At 53.5% G+C, this 26,978-nt stretch overlaps 1 long non-coding RNA gene across 1 annotated transcript; it reads left to right on the forward strand.

The window, feature by feature from the left end:
* The first annotated feature begins 1,619 nt into the window (after positions 1–1,619).
* Positions 1,620–3,875, forward strand: LOC139703341 (uncharacterized). The gene is made up of 2 exons (XR_011705720.1): positions 1,620–1,954; positions 2,435–3,875. It is a non-coding gene; the product is annotated as an uncharacterized lncRNA (long non-coding RNA).
* The last annotated feature ends 23,103 nt before the right edge of the window (positions 3,876–26,978 follow it).

The following is a 26,978-nucleotide window of genomic DNA, read 5'->3' on the forward strand; positions in this document are numbered from 1 at the left end:
TCTGTGATTGAGGCTGATATAGCGTCAGGAGAGGCAACTTTAGCAGAAAATGGCCTCTAGAAAGAGGGAAGGGAAGATCCTACCTTGCATGCTGGCAGAACAAACCCAGGTGGGCAGTGTTCAAAGCAGACACGTCTGTAAGAGTCAATAAACTAGCCTTCAGAGGGCAGCTGAGGCGGAAATGTGCCTAAGAATGGAGGAAGAAAAATGGAAAGAAATAGGAGAGTCTGGCCTGGAGGAGAACAGGACCCAGGAAGGAGGAAGAAGGAAGAGGAGGGCTGTTGGTCAAGACCTAGACTCCCATGGGAAAGGGATGGCCATGTCAGTGTGGCCCAGGGACAGTGGAGGAGCAGGGATACAATGAATAGGTTAGCAGTTTGGGCACAAAAGACATACTGTCTTGAAAAACTGGAATACACTTAGATGGCACTTTACCAAAAGGCAAAGAGATAAAGAAGGCAGTTTAGGGCTGGGCTCCTGTGAGCTGGCCTAGCCTAGGCTGTTCCTCTCCTTGCCTGCCCCTCCCAGCCTTAAAACCAAACTGCTTTTTGTTACTCTCCCTCTGCTACCCACCACCACCATCACCACCACCACCATCACCACCACCAACAACAACAACACCATCACCACCACCAACACTACTACCACCATCACCACCACCACCACCACCATCACCATTAGCAACACCACCACCACCACCACCATCACCAACACCACCACCACCACCATCACCACCACCTCCACCAGCACCATCATCACCATCACCACCACCACCACCATCATCACCACCACCACCACCATCACTATCACCACCCCACTACCATCACTATCACCACCATCACCAACACCACCACCATCATCATCACTACCACCACCACCACCACCACCACCATCACCACCACCACCACCACCATGGAGCGGAGCTGCTCTCCTTCTACTCTTCAAGGGCTTCCTTCTGTTCAGTCTCTAGGAAGCTTTCCTGCCCTCACCAACCTGGTCTCCCACACCTTCCTGTCCTCCTCCCTCTGCTGCCGCTCATGTCCTTTGCCAGTGTCCCCTCTATCCGTGCCTGCCATCCCCCTGTCTGGCTCATGGCCCAGACCTTTCATTTTCCTATCCCCTCACCTCAAACATAGCCTCTAATTACCTCCAAATGCAGATGGCGACCAGTCCAGAACTCTGCCCCCACCCGCCACTGGCCCAGACCTCTGTAGCCAGTGGCCTGGTGTTTCACAGGCACCTGAAACTCAACTCCTCCCAGAGGATCCTTGTTGTTTCACCTTCTTCTTCCAGCTCTTTCTTCTGCAGGGAAGGAGGCGGGAACCATTCATGCAGAACCTGTAGGTTCTAACCTAACCTCCACATCCCATTTTCCTGTGTCCTAAACATCTCCTGGGTCCATTACCCTCTCCCAAACATCAGCCTCCTGACCTATATCTACCCTTGCCCTTCAACTCCATTCTGAGCAATATGTCATTCTGACATGAGATCCTTCAAGGGCGCCCCATTACCCTCAGGAAAAAGTCCAAATGGTTTAGGAGGCGTTCAAGGTCCTGTTGGCTTGGGCTCCTCCCTCTCCTTATGCTACCCAGATCCTGCGGCTCCAGCCAGCTTTATTGAAATGGCACCACTCGCAGGCTGTTCGCTGGCCTGGAAGAACCCTTGTTTGCAGGCTAAAAGCTGACTCCAAGTCATCCTACAGGCCTCTGTCCAGACTTCTCTGCGTCCAGGGAACCCTCCCTGGCTCCCCCAAGGCTGTCCAGGCTGTCCCTAACACCAAGCACGCATGCGCGCTTCTCTAGCACTGTGAATTAAGCCGCAGGGCCTTTGTCCACTGTTTTTAATCTTTGGATTGAAATCCCTGCATCCTAGGCTTCTAGAAGTGCTGTCCGTGCAAGAACCTCGCCTGTCTTGCTCCCATTGCACACCTAGAACCTGGAACGGAAAGTGCCGGGTAAATATTTGCTGACAACTGTTGACTCTAGACTTAGGGGCACCCGGGTCTCAGCGGTGGCCCCCACCTGGAGAAAGGACCGGGGCTAGGAGCTCCAGGGCGAGCGAGAGTGACTAGAAAGCGAAAGTAACGCGGAGCGGGGCGGAAAGCACCCCGGGGGGCGAGGTCTGCGGAGGAGGCCGGGCCAAGAGTTCATTCAGCGGGTCCCGCGGCTCGGCGCGGCGGTCTGTGGCGCGCTGGGAAGGCGGGGGCGTTGTGGGCGGGGACCGAGCCCGGCGGAAAGGAGAGAAAATGTGTTTTGTAATTAGTCATTGCCTCCCCCGGGGTGAGGCTGGGAGTTTTCACCGGAGGTGGGTTGAACAGATTTGCAAAATGACAAACAGGGGCTAACCGCGGGCTGGGGCCACAGCGGGGCTTCCGGCCCTGGTGGCAGAAGTCGAGCTTTCTAGTTTTTTCTGACCCCCCACCCCCCCATTCAAGGTTCTGCCAAATAGTGGAAACTGGGAGGAGAAAACCCAACTGGCTGTCCTGACTCCTGCTCCCGCCCTCTGCCTCTCCGCGTGGTCTCTAGAGGACCAGGAATGGGGACAAGGTGGTGCTGGTCACCTGGACCTGGAAAGCTCAATCCAAAGATTTTGACAGATTTACACGGAGAGGTGTGGAAGCATGAAGATGTTCTGGAGATGAGGGATCTGGGTCAAAGCTGCCATGTCTCTCTTCCTGCTAAAGGGACGGACCCGCGGATGCTGGAACTCCTAGAAGTTAGATAGACAGGGTCCCTCCGCTCCCCAACACACACACACACAGGGCACACTTCTGTCTCCACTCCTGTTTCCAGAGCAGTGACTTTCACTTATGTATGTATGTATTTTGTGGTACAAGGTATGGAACCCAGGAGCCATCCATCACCAAGCTACATCCCCAGCCCTGTTCATTTTTTGAGACAGGGTCTTACTAAATTGCTCAGACTGTCTCAAACGTGCGATCCTCCTGCCTCAGCTCCCTGAGCAGCTAGGATTATAGGCCTGGGCCGCTGTGCCAGCTTCATTTTAAAATCACAAGTCACACTAAGAAATGGCATTTCATGTCTCAACCCATTACTTATCTGAGAATCTGCCCATGATGATACACAGAAGCAAAAACTCTCCAAAGCCCTACATTCCTACATTATGTGTTTGCATTTTATGCTACTTTTTGTTTTGTTTTGTTATCAGGAATTGAACCTAGGGAAGCTTTTCCACTGAGCCACATGCCCAGCCCTTTTTTATCTGTTACCTGAGACAGGGTCTCACTAAGTAAGATGCTTAGGGCTTTGCTATATTGCTGAGGCTGGCCTGGAACTTGCAATCCTCCTGCCTGACCTCCCAAGTTGTTGGGATTCAGGTATGCGCCACCATGCATGGCTTTTTTTTTTTTCCTTTAAACTTTTTGGTGCTGGGGATTGAACCCAAAAGCCTTCCACATGGTAAGCACATGATCTACCACTGAAGACTATACCCCCAGCTCTATGAAGCCAGATTTAAAATTAGGTAGTCAGTGTAGTTAGGTAAATCGGGTCTAATATCCAGTGAAATCTAAAATGGAGGCCATGTTGAGAATGAATTCCTGGAAAAAGTTGAGCAACTCTCGGAATGTTAATGAAGTCCAGGAAACAGCCCCCAACAGATTTGAAGATAGCCCATCCCAAAGAAATGTTAATGAACAGCAAACTTGAAGATGCTGACTCGGAAGTGCCCAGATTACTTCTTTGGCCCACCTGTGTCCCAACCCTTTGGGCCTTCCCACCTACATTCCATCACCAAAAACTATAAAAAGGGGAACACATTTGCCCTTCAATGGATTCCATCTCTTGAGTCCCCTTCTTCCTCCAGGAGAAGTCTTTTCTGCTGTCCTTTAATAAACTTCTAATTTTCCACTCTGACCTTGCCTCGGCGTGCTTCTCTGGTGTTATTCTTCAACATTGGGGAAGCAAGGACTCCTCACAGGTCAACAGCGGTAACACCTATATATATAATTTTATATAACATATATATATATATATATAATTTTTTTTAATTATGGTTGTGAGCCACTAAAGTTGATCACATGATCCACTAATGAGTCTCCTCCCACAATCCGGAAAAAAACTGCTCTGGAGGAGTCAATTCTGCACACTGCTGGCCTTCACCCCCTGACAGCTGGAAATGGGCCACAATTTTCCCTTTATGTTCTCCTCCATAGTTCACACCCTACTCCAGACCTACGCTCCTCAAAGTCACCACACCTGTTCCCATCTGATTTCCCCTGAGCTTCTCAGGGACCCCTGGGGATTTCTGGAGACTGTTGCTGGAAGACTGAGCTAAAATAACAGCCCTAGGAGGCCACGAGGCTCATATCTGTTCATAGCTGCTGAGTCCCTTTGGCTACAAGAACAAATACTCAAGCAACTTAAATGATAAGGGGCAGGTAAATAAAATCACACACCAGGAGCCCAGAGGTAGGCGGTGGTTTCAGATTGGTTACTGAAATGGTGATATGGCCCTATGTTATCACCAACCTTTAGACAGGTCTTTTGCTAGCTTAGTCTCAGTGTGACCAGGTGCTACGTTAGGAGGCTTTGTGGGTAGCAGGAGAAGGGAAGGGTGGGGCCAGGGTTTCAGCTGGCTGGGTAAGTGGGTGAGTCACTGAATGGCTGGCCCCTTTAGCCCCATGTAAGGACAGGCGGCAGCCGCCCACCATCCGCCCCAACTGTGTCTGGACAGAAATGGACCTGTCTGATTTGCAGGGTCCCCACCCCATGCTGGGACAACCCCTGTGAGTCATGGAGGCCAGAGAAGCCACACCCCTTTCTCTTTAGTAGTCACAGGCCCTAAAAGCAGAAATGACTCTTGGCCTCACCTGTGAAACCACCCAGGCCAACGCAGAGAATCCAGTGTCCTGTCTAGGCATGGGGTTCCCCAGGAGTAGGAAGGGATGGAAATGGGGATGAAGGAAGATCTTTGGCGCTCTCTTCCACTTTGGGTTCCTTGTAAGCTCAATCTCTAGGGACCAGGCCACCTGTGCTGATTCCTTTTGCCCATGTGGGCCTGCTGTCTTCTGGCTTTCTCAGGGAGAGCTGGGATCTGGGGGAATATGGGGAGGTTCCCCTCTCTCCAGTGTCTAGGTTCATGGTAGCACATGACAGTGCAGACCTAGCCATGATCTAGGTCTCATAGCATCTGGGACAGTGTATGATCTGGAAGAAACTGGGTGCAGCCTCCCGCATTTTGCAGAAGTGGAGACAGATTCAGAGAGGGTTGTCAGGCCACATGGCTCATTAACAACAGAGGCATGGGGCTGGGGATGTGGCTCAAGCGGTAGCGTGCTCGCCTGGCATGTGTGCGGCCCAGGTTCGATCCTCAGCACCACATACAAACAAAGATGTGGCTGATAACTAAAAAATAAATATTAAAAAAAAAATTCTCTGTCTCTCTCTCTCTCTCTCCCTGTCTCTCTCTTTAAAAAACAAAAAAACAAATCAATTAAAAAAAAACAACAAAAACAAAACAAAGGCAAGAATTGGAGTCTCTTGGACTTCAAGCTTCCACTCTTTTTTGGGTGGGGGCACTCAACCACTGAGCCACATCCCCATCCCTATTTTGTATTTTTCTTTAAATTTAGAGACAGGGTCTCACTGAGTTGTTTAGCGCCTAGCTTTTGCTGAGACTGGCTTTGAACTCATGATTCTCCTATCTCAGCCTCCGAGCTGCTGGGATTACAGGCATGCATCACCAAGCCTGGCAAAAGTCACTTTAAAAAAATTTTTTTTGGATCTTGACATCAAAAAAAAAAAAAAAACCCGATCAATCAATAAAGGCCAAGGAACTGAACAGACACTTCTCAGAAGAGGATATACAATCAATCAACAAACATGAAAAAAAAATGTTCAACATCTCTAGCAATTAGAGAAATCCAAATCAGAACTACTCTAAGATTTCATCTCACTCCAGTCAGAATGGCAGCAATCAAGAATACAAATAACAATAGTGTTGTTGAGGATGTGGGGAAAAGGGCGCACATACATTGCTGGTGGGAATGCAAAGTGGTGCAGCCAATCTGGAAAGCAGTGTGGAGATTCCTTGGAAAACTGAGAATGGAACCACCATTTGACCCAGCTATCCCTCTCCTCTGCTTATACTCAGAGGACTTAAAAAAGCATGTTACAGGGACACAGCCACATCAATGTTTAAAGCAGCACAATTGGGGCTGGGGATGTGGCTCAAGCGGTAGCGCGCTCGCCTGGCATGCGTGCGGCCCGGGTTCGATCCTCAGCACCACGTACAAACAAAGATGTTGTGTCCACCGATAATTAAAAAATAAATATTAAAACTCTCTCTCTCTCTCTCTCTCTTAAAAAAAATAATAAAGCAGCACAATTCACAATAGCTAAGTTGTTGAACCAACCTAGATGCCCTTCAGTAGATGAAAGGATAGGAAAACCTTGGTATATATACACAATGGAACATTACTCAGCATTAGAAGAGAATAAAATCATGGCATTTGCAGGTAAATGGATGGAGTTGGAGAATATAATGCTAAGTAAACCAATCCCCAAAAAAACAAAGGTCAAATGTTTTCTTTGAGATGAGGATGCTGACTCATAATGGTGATGGTGGGGAGCATGAGAGGAATGGAGGAACTTTTTTTTTTTTTAAAGAAGAGAGAGAGAGAGAATTTTTTAATATTTAGTTTTTAGTTCTCGGCGGACACAACATCTTTGTTGGTATGTGGTGCTGAGGATCGAACCCGGGCCGCACGCATGCCAGGCGAGCGCGCTACCGCTTGAGCCACATCCCCAGCCCCAGAATGGAGGAACTTTAGATAGGGCAAAGGGGAGGGAGAAGGCAGGAGGGGGTAAGAGGGTAGGAAAGAAGTGGAATGAGTTAGCCATCATTACCCTAAGTACATGTATGAAGACACGAATTGTGTGAAAATACTTTGTGTACAATCAGTGACTTGAAAAATTGTGCTTTATATGTGTAATATGAAATGCATTGCATTCTGTCATGGTATTTAACAAACTAGAATAAATAAATAATTTAATAAAAAAATAAATAAATGAAAACAAAAAAAAATTTGGTGATTGAACACAGGGGCAGGCACCATACCACTGAGCTGTCGCCATCGTCGTCATTATTATTATTATTATTGTTTTAATTTGAGATAGGGCTTCCCTAAATTGCCAACACTGGCTTCAAACTTGCTGTCCTCCCGTTTCAGCCTCCGGAGTCACCTCTGCACCCTGCAAAAAGCCACCTTTAATAAGTGGGAGCAGGGCTTGCTTGGCTCTGGGAAGAACTTGCTGTGGGAGCTAGTGGTGAGTTCCAGCCAGCATGTGGGAGTTCTGCCCATGGGCGGAGGGGATCCGCCAGGGTGATCTAGTGTCTGTCTGTGTGCCCAGGAAGAGGGCTCCTGATATACACATCCAGGACTGCCTGACAGGCAACTGGAATGCCAGGGTCATTCTCTCTGCCACCTGTCAGCACTGTGAGCTTGGGATGTAACCACCAGAGCTTTAGTTTTCTAAGCCGCAAAGTGAGGATGCTAAGAAACTCCTTCACAGGATTGTTCAGGAAAGAGAACAAGGCTAAGGACGGAGCTCAGCAACAGGGTGCTTACTAGACATGCTCGGGGACCTTGGGTGAGACCTCCAGCCTCACCACCACCACCACCACCACAACTACCACCACAACAAGAAGAAAAAGAGCAAATGAATGTGGACATCCCCTGGGACACAGCCTGGTGGGACTGCTCTGGGGCTGGGGTGGACACCCTGGCTGGTGCTGGGGGTCCCAGGCAGCACTTGGTCAGGGGAGGGGTGGGGCTGCTCCCCAGCTCCTTGCCTGCACTCTTCTCACTTTCCTGGCTGCCCAAGGCACTAAATCAGGTCATCACTTTTCTCTCCTCACAGTGGCTGTCATGCAAACTGCGCTAGCCCTGCTCCTAATCCAGGCCACCACCAGCTCTGTCCCCAGCAGCCAAGGCAAGGGCCGCTCAGTGCTTTTGTTCTTGAGGGCTGTTCAGTAGAGCCTGGCTGTGTGCCTGACGCTGGCCAGTGTTTTAAGAGGTAACAGGCACCCTTAGCTGCGTGTGCTATGCCAGACCCCTCCCGCCATGATCTCCTTTCAGGAGATGTGATCATGTCTACTTAATAAAAGAGGCTTGGTGGGGGGTGCTGGGGTTGTGGCTCAGCAGTAGAGCGCTCACCTAGCATGTGCAAGGCGCTGGGTTCAATCCTCAGCACCACATAAAAGTAAATAAATAAAATGAAGGTATTTGTCCAACTACAACTAAAAGAAATAAAATATTAAAAAAGAAAAAAAGAGGCTTGGGAAAAAGGTGTCTCCTTCAAGGTCACTGCTAGCAAGTGCAGAGCCAGTGTGGACACCTAGATCTGGCCGAACCCAGGGCCTGTGTTGTTTGTTTGGTTATTTATTTGTTTGTTTATTTATATTTGGTGCTAAAGATTGAACCCAGGGGCAGTTTACCACTTTGCAGCTGGCTTTGAACTTGAGATTCTCCTGCCTCCACCTCCCAAGTTGACAGGCATGTGCCACTGTGCCATCTTCAAAGCCTGTGCTCTCAGCCCCTGAGGCCCTGTGTTTCAGGGTTGGAGGTAGAGTGGTGGGAGCTGTTGTTACCAGGGTAAGGAAGATTGCTCCTAGTGGCCTCAGGAAGTCTCAGCAGCAGCTGGGTGTGGTAGCACATTGCCTCTATCCCCAGCAATTTGGGAGACTGAGACAGTAGGATTTTAAGTTTGAGGCCAAGCCTCAGCCACTTAGTGAACCCACAGCAATTTCCTGAGACCCTGTCTCAAAAAAAAAAAAACAAAAAAAAACAAAAAACGTCTCATGGGGAGGATGCTGGGACTGAGTTAGAGGCCTGTGATGTGTTGGGGAAGCACACACACACACTCCCCCAGACCCAGAGATGACAGACACACAGATATGCCAGGCACATGATAGGTACAGACATGCATATGAAAACCCAGACACATGGAAAGACCGCAGGGGGTGCACACAGACGCACAGCTAAAAGGTACATACAGATTCAGCCTCCACAAAAGACACGCAGCAGACATACAGCCAGATACGAAACACACACACACACACACACACACACACACACGTCCTAGAAGGATGGGAAGGAAGCCTGGCCCGCTCATTTCCGGGCCTCCTCTAAAACTGGGAAAAGCCTTTCCCAGAAGTGCTGAGTCAGCAGCGGGTGACAAATGAGCCTCGGGCGCGGGGCCCCGGCGTGAGCAGGAGCATTTAGCGTGCTTGCCAGCGCCAGCCCCCGGCCAGCGGCGAGGGGGCAGGGAGTGGCTGCCCGGCCGCGCGCCCCGGGGAGGCCCGCGGGAAGCCCGCGGGAGGAAGTGACTCGCTTTGACTTTGCAAACGCCCGACTTTGCAGCCCAAGGTCACGCAGCAGGCGCCGCCAGCCGGCTTCCTGCTGGGAGGCGGGGTGGGCTCTGGCCGGCTCTGGGCTCCGGCCAGGACCAGACCTGCGCGGGCCGGCGCAGGTGGGGAGCGGAGCAGGGGCGTATCCCTCCCTGGGTGGCCGGGCTTCCCAAGAAAGGACAACGGAAACCTGCGGAGAGGGCCCAGAGTGCTGAGGACCCTCCCAGAAATGCCCAGGGCTGGCTCACGGGTTGAGTCTGGGTGGGATCTTTGGGGTCTTTCCTAAAGGTTGCCACCGCTGGAAACTGGTAAGAGGGCAAGTCCCAGCATGCATGGCCCGGCTCTTCTTCCATGTGCTTAGTCTAATTTTTTCTTCATGAAGCAGCCAGTGAAATCTTTTCAAAACCCCAATCACGTCATTTCCTCCCATGGCCTCCCGCTGCACTCAGAGTAAGTGGCGGCGGGTAACCTATTTTGGGCATGGACCACTATTGACTGATAGGAGAGGCTACAGCAGTGACACTCACGACAACATGCCTGAACTGGGACTGTCCTGGCAGCAAGCCCTAGTTCTAGCTTGTTCTACCATCTTTCTGTGGCTGACCCAAGTTTCAGCATAGGTGTCATTTCCTCAGAGACCTAACCTGGCTATCTACCTAAGGAGGTCCATCTGCCACTCATTCCACGTCATTGTGTGTGTGTGTGTGTGTGTTTTTTTTAAATCTCCTTCACAGCATTTCTTGTGGTTTCTTCTTTTCTGTCTGTCCATTCCCCTCCCTCCCCCCATAAAAGCTCTTGGCTGCAAAGACTTCTGCTAGATTTTGCTTGGCCCTGCTGGAACCCCAGTGCCTAGAATTGTGTCTGGGACACAGCCACATTAAATTCATGCACACAGATGAGGAACAGTTCGTAAGGGAACACAAACCTTAGGGCTACACAGGCAAGGAGAGCGACAGGGCCACGCAGGGTTTGTGTGGACGCGCGGGTCCCTGGACCACAGTTGAAAACAGATCTGGTTGAGAATTCTTGCTCTCTCAGTGGCCAGCTCTGTCTTTAGGCAAGATATTTACTATCTGGTAAAAGAACAAATACAACCTCTCTGGCTGGGTTATTGACAGCTCAGGGTCCCCACCCAGACCCTGCTGGGAATGCAGGAGTGGAACATTCCTTTCCTTAGGAGTGGAGACACCATGATGGAGGTGCCTGTTATGTTTCTACTCCAGGTCCTGCCAGGCGTGCCTCGGTTATTACCTCCTCCGTGGATGGGCATTGATCAGGGAGGGCTCTGCTGCTCAGATGTGGACCTCCAAGAACAGTGAGGGAATCTGTCAAAATAGAGAAACTAGCAAGTGTGTCCTGGCTGTCTGGCTTTGGCGGACTCAGAGCCTGGAGAACTATTTTTTTCCCCTTTTGTTTCTTAAATCCCGTCTTCTCTATTCCACCCCAGTAAGATAGTAATCATGATGGTGATTTGGGACAAGATCACTGGCTGGAGGAAGGGAGGGGGTGTCATCGTTACTGTTCTACCTCAGTGCTTTTGCCCTTTCCCAAGTCCCCCATCTTTCCATGGCTGACATTTACTCACATGATCGCAGGACACAGGTTGTGGTCCCCTCTCGCCCCATGCCTGGGGAGGAGCTGGTTTTCCTGCCCTCTCTATGGCCTGAGGCTGCAGCTTCAGTGCAGAATACAGAAAGTGAAGGTGGCCCTAGGAGGGGGCAGTCCTGGGGAGTGCATAATCTGTCACTGCCTGTAAGGGACACCAGCTCCTAGACCTAGGTGCTGAGCCGGATGTCCAGCCCCCAGAGCTCTTTTCTGTTGTAGCCCTGAACAAGTTGACTGGTTGCCCCCCCCCAACGGTGGGGTGGGTCCACAAGTGGGGTTTATGGGTCAGGAAACTGCCTCCACCTTGGCACCCCTCTGTGGACTCCCAGCAGGGTTTCCTGTGGCCTCACTGGGAGCTCCATGGGTGTGGGTGAAGGAGAGTGAAGGAAGAAGTGCACACAGCAGTCAAGACCAACACCACACACGCCAGCACTGTCCAGGGCCAGGCCTGTGCCAGACCCTGAATCCACCTTGGTAAGACACAGAATCACCACCTGTGATTCCAGCTACTCAGGAGGCTGAGGCAGGAGGATTGTGAGTTCAAGACCAGCCAGTGAAGCAAGAATTAAAGACCGGCAGTCAGTATAGATAGGTAATCCGTGGATAGTGAAGATGGCGGCAGGTTTGGGTCTGGGAAGTAGGAGACCTCCAGAGCCCTTGGGTTCAGGATTACCAGCCTACACGGCCCCTCCCAGAAGACTGTTAATGAAGCATCCCCTGAACACACAGGGAGCTGCTAATTAATAATGCCGCTTCCTTCCTGCCCCATCCCTCCACCTGGGCCCTTCCAGCTCACTTGCTTCTCACCTTTAGGCCATCCCACCAGCATCTCCTGGGCATAAGAAGGAGAGAGATTAGGAGGAAGAGGGAAGGAGAACAAAGAAAACCTAAAATGTATAAAAGGGACAGGCAGCTGTCACTTCTTGGGATACCAGGACACCAGCTGTGGCCTCCTTCTCCCTCCCAGGAGAAGTCTGTGTTACTATTTTTTAAACAAAACCTGCTTTCCAGGCTTGCCTTGGCATGCTTCTCTAATGTTCAGACTTCAACATTTGACGAAGCGGAACTTGTCACGGATACCTGGGGTTGTCACAGGGGCAACTTAGTGAGAACGGAGCCTAAAAACAAAGAGCTTAGAACTACACCCCTTGAAAATGCCCAGCCCCTTTGGTCCATAGATATTCGTCAGGCCCTGCTGTTCTAGACACTGGGCACATGGTCTCGGAAACAGATTTTAAAATCCCTGTCCTCAAGGGGTTTACAATCAAATGGAGGGAAGACAGTAACCAAGATGAGGGAAAGATTTAGTATGTCGGGTGTTGATAGATGCTATGGAGAAAAACAAAATAGGGAAGGAGGTTGGGGTGCCCAGAGCAGGGATAAGTAAGTCGGTATAAGTAGAAGTCTGAGAAGGCTCTTGGAGAAGGTGGTGCTGAGTCTGATTCATTAAGAATCATTCATCTGGGCTGGAAATGTGGTTCATTGGTAAGGTGCCTAGCGTGCACAAGGACCTGGGTCTAATCCCTAGCACACCCCAAACAAAAAAACAAACAAAACAAAAAAGAAGAATCCATCTGCACAAAAAGACCAAGATGCAGGTACAATTATTATCCTTCCCACAAAGGGTGAGGAAGCTGAGGCCCAAGTGAGGAGTCCAAGTTGGGAGGACTGGGAAGAAATGGAAGAACTGAAATTTCAGCTCAAGTTCCTTCTGTGCTTGCAACCACAGCACGATATTGGACAAAGAGAATGGAATGGAAAGTAAAAAGGAAATAAGAGGGTGTGTGGAGAGCTTTGCAATGGTGGCCATCTGTTTTCCAAACTGAAAATCAGGACACAATCTGAAAGGGTTTTCCTGTGGCTTGCAATGAGAGTGGCCGTCTGGGAGAGGCGGTTTGGATGCTGGCCTGAAGGATGGTATTTCTGAGACATTCCAGTGGCTTGTGGGGCCCACGAGGCTGTCCAAGGGTTGGGCATTGCCATAGCAACCTCAGCCTGGCCACTGGGCCAAGAGCCAGGTGCAGGGCCACATGGTCGAGAAGCTGCTCTGAGCATGGACCCAAGACTCTAAGGGCCACAGAGGAGGCATGAGCCACTGAGCCACCAGCTCTGAGGTGACATGGAAAGGGGAAGGAATGCCATTGGTGGTCCTTATTGTGGGCCAGTCAAGAGGGTGTTCTAGCAGGTTCCAAGAAGCCTGCTGGTAGGAGTCTGCAGGCAATGAGGAAAGAGCCAGGAGCCAAGCCTGGGTTTGAATCATCTCTCTGCGATTTCCTGCTCTTCGACTTAAGTCACGCGGCTCCGAGCCTGTTTGCTCTTCTGTACGGTGGTGGGAATAGCTGCACTGCGCAGGGGGGTGGCAAGGAGCATCGCACCTCGAGATAAGGTGGCCGCTGAGCTTGGCTACAGAATCCATAAGCGACTGTTGCCGATTCCTTCCCCACAGTACAGCACTGGGGGCATGCCAAGATGGAGAGCCGGGTGGAATGGCAAGAATCGTGGGGCTTGGGAAACAGATGACCCAGTCACCAAGGACAGTTGCAGGTTCCCAGCCAAACCCTGCACATGAGCTGGGGCTTCGTCAGCAACAAAAGAACAATACCCTTCCTAAAGGGCCAGGCCGCGGCGTGAGCCTCCCTCCCCCAATTCCCAGTTCCCACCACTGGGCAGCCCCAGTGCCCTTCCACCCACAGGCCCCTTCAGGACAGCTCCAGGGCCCATGGCGCCCTCTACTTGAGTGAGTGGTCACTGTACCCTCTGAAGATGGACGCTCCCGCTGGGAGATTTCATTCTGTTCAGCTGCCAACACCATCTCCGCCTTTGCTATTGCTTCTGGAAGATTATTCTTAAAGAGGGGAAAGAAAAGGAGAAGGAACTTCAAAGACTCTTGCATCCCCCACCTCCCTGACTTCCACGGGTTGAAGTGCATCTCTCAGGCCCCGGCTGTGGCCAGGCCAAGGGCGGCTGGAATCCAGCCCAGCTTTTACCAATAATTTGCTGTGTGACCTTAAGTATCCTCTCTGGGCTTTCTTGCTTTCATTTGTAAAGAGAGGGGTTTTCAGACCACCTCTGAAGTCTCATCATGCCCTCTAAGTGATGCACTCATTGATTCTTGGGTTCATGCATGCCTCTTATCCCTTCCTCACAGTTTGTTTACTGTCTGTCCTTATTCCACTCCAGATCATTGAAGGCAGGAGTTTTTGTTCTGTTCACTGCTGTATCCCTGTCACCTACAAAAAAAGATGGTGGGAACTTGGGCCCCTGTCTTGGAAGGAAAGGAAATTGAATAGGGCTCTCCAGGGGACGTCAATGGAACCACCATTTCTAAGGTTGCCGGTAAGGTGAGAAGCAACAGGAAGTGTGAGGACTAACCACCCACTGGGAAGGGGAGGCAATCAGGAGCATACCAGGGCCAGGAGCTGCTCCTGTGGAGGAGATCGGCCCACCAAGGCCCAGCAGGGGAGCAGATGGGGAGTCAGTACCCAGACCTGCTTCTCTTCCTGCCCCATGGCCTGCACCCTCCTCCCATGGGCGGGAACCAACCAGAAGCCAAAGAGCAAGAGGGCTCTCTGACAGTCCTCAGAGGTCAGCTCCTGAGCTGTGGGAAGAGGAGTAGAGGGCAGGGAAACGGGGTGTGGGAGGTGACTGTGGATCTGGAGGGGGTGGCTCACTCAGCTAAGCACCTGATAAACATTTGCTGGCCCCGGCCCTGGGCCAGAGTGCTACACTGTTAGACCAACTTGGGACCTGGAGGTCTATAAAGCCTGGTTTCTGCCCTACAGGCAGCACCAACTTACCTGAGCTGGGCGTTGAGGGGCCCTGTTCCCTCTGCCTGGGGCTTCCCCATCTTTATCTGATCTGGAGCAGCAAGTCTGATTTACATAATTATACTGACAGTAAAAGGCGGGGAGCACCTTTTGAAGAAAGCCTGGGGTGGAGGGTCTGGGTGACTGGAACTCTCTGTGGATCCCTGAATTCTCCCTCAGGCAGGTGACCTTGAAGTTATAGTTCTGGGTGCAGGGTCTGAAAGATTCCAATTCCACTCCCTCCCTCACTGGCTGGGCAATCTTGGGCCCCTCCTTGATGTCTCTGATCCATCGTTTCACCAGGCATAAAAACAGAAAGATGAATGGGATGCAGGCGTTTTATGAGGATTTAAGGAAAATATATGTAGAGAGCTCATAGAGCACAGTGCCTGGCACATCTCGAATTCTCTATTTATTCTAATTAGAGACCTAAGGGCCACCCCCTCCCCTTTCCGTTTCTCGCCCGACAGGGGATCTCCACCCCCTCTCCAGCTCCATTTAATTCTGAGTGTTTTAGGTCATTCTTTGCCTGGCGTTCTGCCAAGGCTCTGACAAAGCCCGGAGTTTCTGCTCATTCATCCTAATGCAAGTTCCTGCCTTTATGATAATAGGGGAAAATGCATGAAAGGGCTCGCAGCCTGTCGAGGGGAAATCGGCTTAGAATGGAAAATCTCGTCCTTCGCTGGCCCCGCTTCCCTCCCTGCGCTTGGGCCAAGGCGGCAGAAGGGAGGTGGCTGGGAGGAGCAGGGAGGGAGAGTTGGCCAAAGGGGACAGAAGGACAGGGAGGGGGCAGGGGTGAGGCCCGTCTCGCCTGGTGAATGGGTTTCGGGGTGGCTGAGGAACCCTGCCAGAAAAGGCAGAGGGAAAGGCCAGGCCTGGGAGGTGCTGCCGCGGTTTCCATGGCGACCCCAGCGGCTGCCCGGGCACTGGTGCTGCCTGGCTCTTCTCGGGGCCTCATCTGCCACCACATGGTTACCCAGCTCAGCGAGGAGGAAAAATCGGACGGCTTGTCTTGGCCCAGGGTGTCACCAGGCAGTGCCACTGTGTCCTGGGCACCTTCCTGTGCTCTGGGGAGAAGGTGATTGGGGGGGGGGAGGGGCAGAGCGGGCAGGTCCTCCGGTGCAGAGAGGGGGAGGGGCTGCCGTGCTGTGGAGCCAAGCCATGGGGTGGCAGGGTCACAGACATCTTCTTGGCCTTGGATGGCAAGTGTCGAGGCCAGTTGTGCGTTGGAGATGGCCAGGAGGACCCCGGGAAGATGGGGAGGGTGGGTGGGAGAGGCCAGGGGAGGCCTCCACAGCGATCCAGGGGTGAGCACTGGCGGGAGGTGGGAGGAAAGCTGAGCGATTGAAGAGGTTCACGCGTCAGAATTTGGTGCTTGGTTGGAAGACAGATGATAAGGGGACAGGCCAGGGTGTGTCCCAGGGCTTTGACGTGAGCAGCAGGTACATGGAGGTCGTGCCCCCACCCCCAACAGATAGAAAATAGGAATTTCCACCTGTCAGTGAACCGCAGGAGGAGGGTAGCCATGCACCATCCGGGTCCAGCTTCTCTCCTCCCTCTTCCCCACCCCTGAGCCTCAGTGATTTGGATCATGGTGGGGATGCACAAGTGTGATGACCGAAAGTGACTTGGAAAGAGGTAAGAAAGCACCGCGTGAAGCCAATGAAAGAGAAGGACTCTACCCACATGCATACCCACATGCACACTTACCACCCCAGACACACAATCTCCGGCACCCTGCCAAGACCAAAATGTACAGCCCCTCACAGCCCACATACACCCTCCTACAATTGTGTTACCTAAATATGTTATTTATTTATTTGCTTAGTATTGGGGATCAGATCCAGGGTGCTTTACCACTGAGCCACATCCCCGGTCCTTTTTTATTTTCTATTTTATTTTATTTTTTGATCCAGGGATTAAACTCAGGAGCACTTGACCACTGAGCCACATCCTCAGCCTATTTTGTATTTTATTTGGAGACAGGGTCTCACTGAGCTGCTTAGCACCTCATTTTTGCTGACGCTGGCTTTGAACTCGCCATCCTCCTGCCTCAGCCTCCCAAGTCACTGGGATCACAGGTGTGTGCCACCACACCTGGTGATTTTTTTTTAAAAGTCATCCTAGCATTCAAATTGGTTTTCCACAAATCTCATCATAGCCCTATTTTGTTTTTATTTGCTATAGAGTTCCCTTTATGAGCTATGGCAGACAGAGATTTTTTCTTGGGCCATAAAGCATGTCCGGCTCCTTGTGAGCATGGGGAGCAGCCCACCCCCTGTTGTAAGTCCACAGATGCTGCAGGTGGGTATCGAACACCTTAGTGTTGACCTCATATGCTCCCAGAAGATCTCTGCTGCCCTCCCACTATGTGACAAGCCCCCCAGGGCGTGGGGGGGGCAGGTGCACAGTGACACAGAGCTGTAAGCACACAGCTACCTGGGCAGGAGAACTGTCTGGCCACAGGGAACTTCCCTGAAATCCTGGCACCTGCTCCCGTCTTCCTACCAGAAATGTGCTGTGCTTGCTACTTGAAGATGGGATGAGGGTGGAGGGTGGGGCTGGAGGAAGTCCCCTTGTGCCCAGGCCCACCTGTGTTCATCACCCCCAGACCTCCCCTGGTTTCTTCCTCTCACTCCCTCACTCCATCTCTCCTCCAAGACCCAGTTTTAGTTTTGGTAGCACCCTTACTGCCCTTTTTATTGTATATTTTGAAACAGAGTCTTGCAGAGCTGCTCAGACCTCAAACTTGAGATCCTCCTGCCTCGGCCTCCCAAGTAACTGGGATTACAGGTGTGTGCCAGCATGACCAGTTTTTCTGGTTTGCATTCCTCCTTTGGTGGGACTCTGGAAGCCGTTGGGCCATTTCCTGTCCATCTCTCTGTTTCCAAGGAGGCCTGGATTCTAAACCCTCTGTAGCCTAGCCCGGGGCAAGGGTACTATTTTATCATCCAACAAATGCTCTCTGTGTGCCTGCAGGTGCCAGGCCCTATACAGGATGCAGCAGGTCCAGCAGTTGGTAAGACAACAAGGTCCCTGATCTCATGTGGCTTATGTTTCAGTGTGGTAGACAGCCAGTAACACAAATGAGTGAGTGAGTACATCAGTACATTGTAAATGATATTGGTGAAATAAAAGTCGCTGTAACATAGAATACAAAAGGGAATCTAATTTAGATAAGGCAGTTATGGGAGGTGTTTCTGAGAAGGTAACATTCTCGCTGAGACCTAAAGGTTGAGAATGAGCCAGACATGTGAAGAGCTAACAGAATGATGTTCCAGGGAGAGGAATAGCATGTACAAAGGACCTGTGGCGGGTAGGAGCCTAGTGTGCTCTTGGAAGGCCAGAGTGATGAGAGGGCCAGTGCTGAAGGATCTTGGAATCCTCAAGGTGGAGTTTGTTTTTTATTTGGAGTGCACTGTGCAACCATTGTAAGGTTTGACCAGGTAAATGACATGCAACAGTACTTTGGCTTCTAAGTGGAGAAAGAATTGGGGGTAAGGTGGGCAGCAGGATACTTCTCTGGAAATTGAGCAGTTAGGAGGTGAGAGATGAGGGTTTAGACAGGTTAGGGTGGATGGAGAAGAGTGGGTGGCAGTGAGACCTGGGTACTGTAGGAGTGAGAGGGCATGGCATGGGCTGGTCTGTGGAGAGTGGGACCAGTGTCGGGACTCCTGAATGCTTGGCCAAGGAGCCCCACAAACCTCATGAACAATGCAATGTCCACACTGTGAAAGAAAGAAAGGCCCCACATTTATTGGACTGGAGAGAAGCTTTCCCCAGAGTCTATGAGGGCTGGGCAGTAAAAGCTCCCACTCCTGCTAAATAAAGAGCCCCATGTGAATGACGCCTCCACTGAAGGTGTCAGTGACATAAGGAGTCACGGGAGCAGAGTCTGGGTAGCAGTTATTATCAACCCCTTTGGCACGGCTTTGAATCACCTCATTCTTTCCACATTTATCTCCAGTTCTAGAGTATGAAAGTCGGCCTGGGCCCAACCACGAGAAAGGGCTCTATCTTTGCTGGTTGTGGTGGCACATACCTGCCATCCCAGCAACTTGGAAGGCTGAGGCAGGATCACAAATTTGAGGCCAGCCTAGCAAAGTCCTAAGCAACTCACCCAGAGCCTGTCTCAAAAAAAAAAAAAAAGGGCTCATGATGTGGCTCAGTGGTTAAGCATCCCTGGGTTCAATCCCCAGAAGGTTCTCACGGGGAGGAGCCTCTTGTCATCAGGTGTGTGTAAGCAGAGGTGGGCAGGATGCAGGGCATCCATGATAAGGAAGCTGGACCACAAGGAGGTGAGGTCCTGGGTTCTGAGTGCCCCTTTCTATTTGGTTTCCTGCCTCTCAGGAGGACATCAGCTATGCAGCTGCCTTCTGTTTCCTCAAAGAACAGACAGACAGACCAGCGCTCGCCTGGCGGGACAGTGGCTGAATCTCATCTAAGGGCACTGCGCTTGCTTGCCCTGGGTCTAATGGCTTCCGGTTTCCTCCCGGCCACAGGCGGGGAGAGGACCAGGCCTATGTGGGCAGAGCAGGCCCTCGGCTCACAGGCCTGCTCAAGGCCTCCTGGCTCTTCGGGAAAGGGCGTCCTCCTGCCTCTAGAGCTGCTGGAGACAGCAGGTCCCCCGAACCTCCTCTGCTCTCAGGCTGGACACCCCAAGGTGTCATCGTCTGAGTGCACCCACATCACAGCAGTGCTGATCAGGACAGTAGCAGCTGCCACCAGGGGAAAGAACCACCCCCCTCCCACCCGGGTGTCCTCAGGGAGAGGAGCTCCCCGGGGTCAGGCACAGGCTGCCGACTCCTGCCGTGGGTGTGGGGACTGGGCTAACGTTTCCAGAAGGCTCTGAACTCTGGCAGGCAGGACTGATCTGCTCCAGGGCTTATCTCAGCTGCTGTAATGGATCCCTCAGAGCAGCCGGAGCAGCTGGAGTGGGGAGACTAAGTCGCTGAGGGAGAACATGTGCCCTGGGGGCAGCCCCTGGCCGTGGGGACTCGCCCGCTCCTGGACGGCCTCTGAGGACTTTGCTTCTTTCTTTGCATTTGTGAGCCTCAGTTTTCACCTCTGGAAAATGGGGAAAGGACAACATCCTCCTTCTGTGAGGATGAAGTGAGACATGGGGAAGGCCCAGCCGAGCAGGGTCTGGTCATGAATTTTCTTCTGGAACTTTCTTCGCTCTCCATGCCCCTCCCCATCTATGGGAACAGAATTGCTTTCCAACGGAGGGGGCGTGCTGCACGGAGCCACCTCCTCCCTCATCTCAAGTCCCCTATCTTTGCTGATAGAACTACAAACCTGTGTTCTGTTGAAACCATAATAGGGTGGCCTGGCCTTCCCAGTGGACATGGTGGGGGAGCGGGCCTCTCTGGGGTGGGTTTTCTAGCTGTGGGTGGGGTCTGTTAGGTGACCTGAGGGTGGTCACAGCAGATGGGCCTTCCAGACTCCCCAGACTGGGGGCCCAATTGGGAGCTGGAGGTGGGGCCTGGCTGGCTGGGCGCCTTGGAGGGACAACTGGGGAGGGGCTGCCGGCTGCTGCTCTCCCAGCTGCTGACCCTGCTATTTTTAGTTTTGGAATGTTCCGCCCAAGCCCCCTTCACTTCTGTTTATCAGCCTTTGAGTCTGGGTTCCCCTCTGACTGTTCTGCATCAGTGGATTGAGGGTGCCGAGGGGGGCGGGGAGGGGGGACCCCTCTCTGTCTCCCTCCCCCAGCCCGGGAAGTGGGGAAGGCTGGCTTGGCGAAGCTTGGCCCTTACTTGATTATTCCTCTCCGCCACTGTGAACGGGGCCTCCACGGTCGGTCCCCAGGTCCCCAGCCCAGGCCGGGGTGCCCATCCTCTCACTCCTCCTTCCTAGTGTGGCTGGGCAGGAAGGGTCACCTCCAACCCCTGCCCCTGTGTCAGGACAGGTGGTGGGTGTGGGACTCCCGCGTGGAGGGGAGCAACAGGAGCAGCCGGACTGGGGCCCTGCTGCGTCCCCCATGCAACAGAATGAGCTGTGGTCCCCTCTCTGAGGGACTGCAGGGGGACGCAGGGTGTCCTGAACAGAAAGCTTCACTGTCCATAGTGTTAGCAGGGAGGCCGCGAGGTCGGGCCACGTTGGTGGGTTTAGCCTCCCGCTTTCTTTTCAGGGGAGTCTGGGGGGAGCCATCCTGTCACCGAGGAGGTCTGGCTAGGCCACAGAAGGCCCTGCCTCGGGGGCAGGTGGCAGTCTGCACTAATGCTGGGGATGAGGGACACCTCCATTACACGGTGGCCACCTCCTGCTGAGGTCACGGGTCCCCCAGCTACAGACCCTAGACCTGAAGGCCATGGATGGGGGGAGTGGCCCCTGGCAGCTGGAGGACAGAGGGAGGGGAGAGGAGCTCCGAGGCTCCCAGGGGAGCCCAGTCTTCCCAACTCTTGGGAAGACCTGCCTGGGTGGGCGAGCTGTGGCTTCCTGCCCTTTCCTGAAGCCTCCTGGAGAAGCAGCCATTCTGCCCTCACGGAGGGCCTGTTCCCCCCTGGAGCTGGACCCAGGGAAAGAGGCACAGGGAGGCCACCGTGGGCTGTGGGCAGGGAAGTCCTGGCGCTGGAGGGAGGGCAGGGAGGTTCTGGCCACTGATGTGACGAGTGTCAGTCTAACAAGGTCATGCTCCAGGCCTGCCGGTGGCCCTGGGAGACCCCGTGTGTGGGAGGGTGGCATGCCCAGACCAGTCCTGTGCGAAAGCAGGGGGGAAGCCACCTGGTGTGACCTCCAGCCCCTGGCCACGGGACTAATGCTGCTTAGAGGTGGAAAAGAGGCGGCAGCTGCCACATCCCGGGAAAGGCACTGACCTTTAGAGCAGGAGACAGAAATAGCCTGGAGAGGACAGAATCCTACGTGGAGAGAGTTTCAGGCTGGGCAGGGCAGGCCCAGAGGCCAGGAAGGAGAGCTACATCAGCACCCCAGGTGCCAGGCACCAGGCTGGGCATGTCACCTGCCTTCCTACCCTCTTTCCTACCTCCAGCTTGCAGGGTGGGCCTTTGTCTCCATTTTACAGATGAGGAAACTGAGGCTCAGAGAAGCATGGCCAGGACTGTCACAGCAGAGCTGAGCCTGAGCCGCCCTGGCTGGTGGGACTGTGTGCTGGGCCACTCTGCCTGCAGCTCCCCTCCCCCTGCAGGGCCTGCAGCCCTTTGGGGGTGCAGTGGGATGGGGGTGAGCGACCCTGTACTCAGGCTGGCCTGGCCCTCTCCTGGGGGCTGAGAGGCCAACCTGGAGGCTGCTGTTTATCAAGAGAGCCTGGGGCCCTTCACCTGCAACCAAATTTCTTCCCTCCCTGTCCACGAGAGAGAAGGCTCAGCGCTGTGCCCTCACTTGCCCTGAATTGTGCCAGGTTCACGGCCGGGCAGGCCCTGGAAATGCCCCCCACCCCCCAGCCATGGTAAGGACAAGCTGATGGGGAGGGTCCTAGCTCAGGTCACTTGTCTGGGAGGGTGACAATAATGCATGCCCACTGGCTGGCCGGCCTTGCCCCTCCCCCTGGCTTCCCACACCCAGCAGCTCCAGCTGTTTCCGCTTATCTGAAGCCGGAGGCTGGTTGCTTGGATACCGGAGCTGCTGATGAGCAGTTGGGTCCTTCAGGGGCAGGCAGAGCCACCGCATCCCCAACCAGATGGGTGTGGCCTCCCCAGGTCCCCCAGTGCAGGCCTCTGGAAAGGTGGTATGGGAGGATGGAGGCCCCGGGTAGGGAAGGCTTGTGGGCCGTCGCCCATGCCTGCCCCCGCCCCAGAGCTGTCACTCAGGGGGGCTTGATGAGAAGAACCCCAGCGCCACTGTTTGTCGGCTGCGTGACCATGGCCACACAATGTCTCTGAGCTCATTTATTTCTTCACCAAGAGGAATAGCCCCTACCTCAAGGAGCTCTTGCAGAGTAAATGTGACGATCCGGTGACTGCACAGAGCACAATGACTCGATGGTCGCAGCGCCCCTGCCCCCACCAGCGCAGTTGGGACCCTTCTGGAACCTTCTCTGTGCATCCAACGGGGAAGCTGAGGCAGGCCACTGGAGAGCCTTGGAGGAGATGTCACCACTCCCACTTCCTTGCTCTGGGGAGGGGGCTGAGACACCCTCCTGGGGTCCCCAGGGCTTATCTGAGAACAGGCAGCATCCCTGGAGAGAGTTGGGAAGACTGGGCAAGAGAGCAGGCCAGGATCACACCCTGGCGGAGAAAGGAGGGCGTGTGCCCCACGGTGACCATTCTGGTACAGTGTCCTATTTTCACAAAGGGAGAAGCAAATGGGCGGAGGTGGACATGGGGGTGAGGGGTACAAATGCAGCCCAGCATGTGAGCTGCCCAAAGCAGCCTCTCACCAGTCCTGGGTGGGGACAGAAGACAGCTGGCCCAGAGGGCAGGAACGTGGTCCAGCACAAATGCTGTTCCGAGGTGCCCAGGTCCAGAGACATCCCCAGGTCCCCCAGTGCAGACCCCTGGAAAGGTGGTAAGGGAGGGTGGGGGCCCGTGAGACCTGCCTTGCTTGAGAGGCAACGAGGTAGACCTTGGACTTGCGGGACCCTGGATTTAACTCACAGACAGACCAGAGCAGGAGACTTCTGACTCTGCTCTCTGGCAAGATCCTTTTAACTCATCTCTAGCCGGGCACAGTGGTGTACACCTGCCAACCCAGCAGCTCAGGAGGCTGAGGCAGGAGGATCCTTTGTTCAAAGCCAGCCTCAGCAACTCAGTGAGACCCTGTCTCTAAATAAAATACAAAATGGGCTGGGGATGTGGCTCCGTGGTTGAGTGCCCCTGGTTCAATCCTCAGTACATTTAAAAAACAAAACAAAACAAAAAAACCTCAACTGTAGCCAGGTGCCTTCAACTCAGGAGGCTGAGGCCAGCCTCAGCAACTTAGCTAGGCTGTATCTCAAAAACAAACAAAAAAGAAATTCTCTCTCTCAGCTTTCCAAAATCCCTGTCCAGCCTGAGGGTGGGTCGTGGGTCTGGATAAGAAGCAGTAAATGAGCAAAAGGGCCCTGTGACACCAAGAGGCTTGCGGGGCCCTCCAAACCCTTCTCCAAGCTGTGACTTAGAAAGGGCAGGTGGGAGGGGCACCATTTCACCAGGGCCTCGACTGTGTTACTCTCTGAATGGGCCTGAGAGCAGCCTGTCTGTCGGTAGCAGAGAGAGGAGTCCATGAATAATGCAGAGAGGAGTGCGTGCGGGGCAGCTGGAAAATGTTCCTGCCTCATCAAAGCAGCAAACAGGTCTTGAATACAAAATGGAGGGCAGCCAGGGCCTGGAGCAGCAGAGAGCCAGCGTGCTGCTGCCCTTGGGACATGGGGCTGAGGGACCTGGGTCTCTGCTGGGCCCAGGTCCTAGCACTGGCTCCATGTGGCATCTGCAGCAGCCCTGGGCATGCATTTGGGCAGAACTGCCAGGCTGGGTCGCAGGCCTGGCCGTCCGTCCATCCACCAGGGCAATGGTGAGCCCTGCTGACCGCCACCACCCTCAGGGAGGTGTGGAGGTGGACTTCCTCCTTGGGAAGCTCAGGAGCTCCCAGAGATATCTGGGTCGGGGTTGGGGGCGCTTCCAGCATCTTGGGAGCCTGAGAATTGGGGGGAAATTAAGGGGAGGGATTAAGAGTTGAAGGCAGGAAGTGAATCTTGCAAGGAGGGATTTAGAGTCGTCCTGGCTGGAAAAGGCTCCAGTCTTCCTCCTGGACCCAGCTGTCTTGCCCCCAGGGGGCACGAGAATGCCTGGTGACAAAGGGCCTCAAAGTTACCTGTCTCTGTGTTTCTCCAGTTCCATGGGAATCCATGGAAGGATTTTACCAGGAGAGAGACAAGACCAGGTTTGAGTGTGAGCAAACCATGGGTAGGCATGGGAGATCAACAAATTGTCATGGAAGATCAACAAATCTTTTTTTTTTTATACTGATTGAACCTAGGGGCGCTTAACCACTGAGCCACATCCTCAGCCCTTTTTATTTTAAGACAAGCTCTCGCTGAGTTGCTGAGGCTGGCTTTGAACTTGGGATCCTCCTGTCTCAGCCTCCTGAGTCGCTGGCTGGGATGACAGGTGTGCACCTCTGTACAAATCAGGCCTTCAAAAATCATTTATTACAGGTTGACCTCTGCTTCCAGACTGGCAGATCCCATTGTGAAGTTCTTCCTGCTGGGCCTTAGGCTATGGCTGTCACCCAGTGTGGTCTCTGTCGGGAGGGAACTTTCTCAGTCTTGGCTCCTGAGACCTCCTTAGACCGGGCATTGAGGTCTTTCCTCTTTGCCTGTAGCTGGGCCTTTGAGCTGCCCCAGGGGGAGCCTTTCCCACGGTGACACCCCAGGGGAGAGGCTTCCTCCTCCCACACCCTCCTCCTCTGCCAACTATGATCCCCTTGGGGCGTGGGTGCCGGGTAAGCCCTGAGGGGTGCCCTGGGGTGTTGCCCTGGGTGTGTGGGGGGAATCGGGTGTAGGCTCTGGGGATAGGGAAACTTCCCGAGGGTGAGAGCTATTGCTCTTTGCTGCCTGCAGCCCTGGGCGCTGGCCGCTCTCTTGCTGGCAACCGAGTCCTAACAACTGTACACTGAAAAGATTCCCCACAAAGGCTCTCCAAACAGCTTGTGCACATACATAACCCAATTATAGACAAAAGTATTATCTGGAGAGAGAGAGAGAGAGCGAGAGAGAGATCTCGCGCCTGTGATTGGCCCACACCAGGGAGAAGCGGGGCAAGGGGAGGCTGTTTGAGGAGGCCAGGAAGGCAAGAAAAGACTCAGGACAGCTGGGAGGCTGAGAGTAGGAGGCCCTGGGAAAGGGCAGGTGGCAGAGGGTCCCAGTGACTTGAAGACTGGTGGGTGTCAAGTCCAATAGAATGGTGGGTCAAAGGACAGTCTGCTGGGTCTAGAGAACAGACACCATCCACCCTCAGGTATTGCATCGCACACCCCTGTGGTCCAGGAGAGGGTCTGAGATGTGGTTCTGGTCCTGGAGTAGCTCCCGGCTGGGAGACAGGGAAGGCCTCTCTCAAAGACCTAGAAGATGGGCGCCCACTCAGGTTGGAAGGTTAGGAGTAGTGGTCAGGGTCCTGGAGGTGGTGAGGCCCCACTGAGTCTATCCGGAGGGAGAAGTGCCAGCATCCAGGTAGGGAAGGGACAGGAGAGTCCCAGGGGGAGTACAGAGGCTGAGAGGCAGAGAGAGCCAGGGGCTTCCCGAGAGCTTCGGTCGGCTCAGGGGGGCCTGGGGATGGTGGTATGTGTGTGTGTGTGTGTGTGTGCGCGCGCGTGCGCACGTGCATGCATGTGCCTAGGTGCCTATGTGCACAGAATTGCAAGCAAGGAGCGGGTGGTGCCGCCTTGCCAAAGCGCCCTGAGCCCTGCTCTGAAGACTCCCAGGTAGCGGGGCACATTTAGACGACGTGGAGGACGTGGAGAGACACGGCGTGATCCGTGTTTGGAGCATGCATTAGGGTGCTGGAGAGCAGAACTGCCAGGCGCTGGCTAGGGACCCACTGCTGGGATCCATGCTAGAGGTGGCGGGGCCTGATGTATCTGATAAGATGCCCACTCCTAGGCTGGGCGGGGGTCTTTGACTGCTTTATGGAATAATTCACTTGGGCATCCCAACAATCCTGTGAAGTAAGTTCTACTATTATCCCCACTTTGCCGGTCAAGAAACTGAGGCCCAGAGAAGGCAAGTAACTTTGTCAAGTTTTTCTACCCGAGGAGGGAAACGAGGACTCAGGCTGGCCCCAGTGTCTCTGTTCAGTGGAAATGCCCTGGCTGTCAGGGTAGTGAAGGGGATAGGTAGCGGAGGTCAAGGGGGAGCAGGCAGGCTCATTTGAATGTGTCTTGGGTGGTGGGGATAAGGGAGAGGGAGACATTAAAGATGAGGGTGAGGACAGTGCTGTCCCCTCTCCAATTCATGTGTCCTTGGAACCTGTGTGACCCGATTTGGAAAGAAAGTCTTTGCAGATGAAGTCAAGTTAAGAGCCGGGTCCGGTGACATGCACCTGCAATCCCACCATTCGGGAGGTGGAGACAGGAGGTTGGCAAGTTCAAGGTTGGCCTCAGCCACTTATCGAGACCCTGTCATAAAATCAACAAATAGATAGAGCTGGGGATGTAGCTAGTGGTCGCGCCCCTGGGTCTCAGGCACAGAGAGACACACAGGAGTCTCCGCGGTGCAGGAGACAGGGGTGGGGGCAACAGACTAGAAACCAAGCAATGCCAAGG

This window comes from Marmota flaviventris, chromosome 2 (genome assembly GCF_047511675.1).
Source record: "Marmota flaviventris isolate mMarFla1 chromosome 2, mMarFla1.hap1, whole genome shotgun sequence".
NCBI classification, from domain to species: Eukaryota; Metazoa; Chordata; class Mammalia; order Rodentia; family Sciuridae; genus Marmota; species Marmota flaviventris.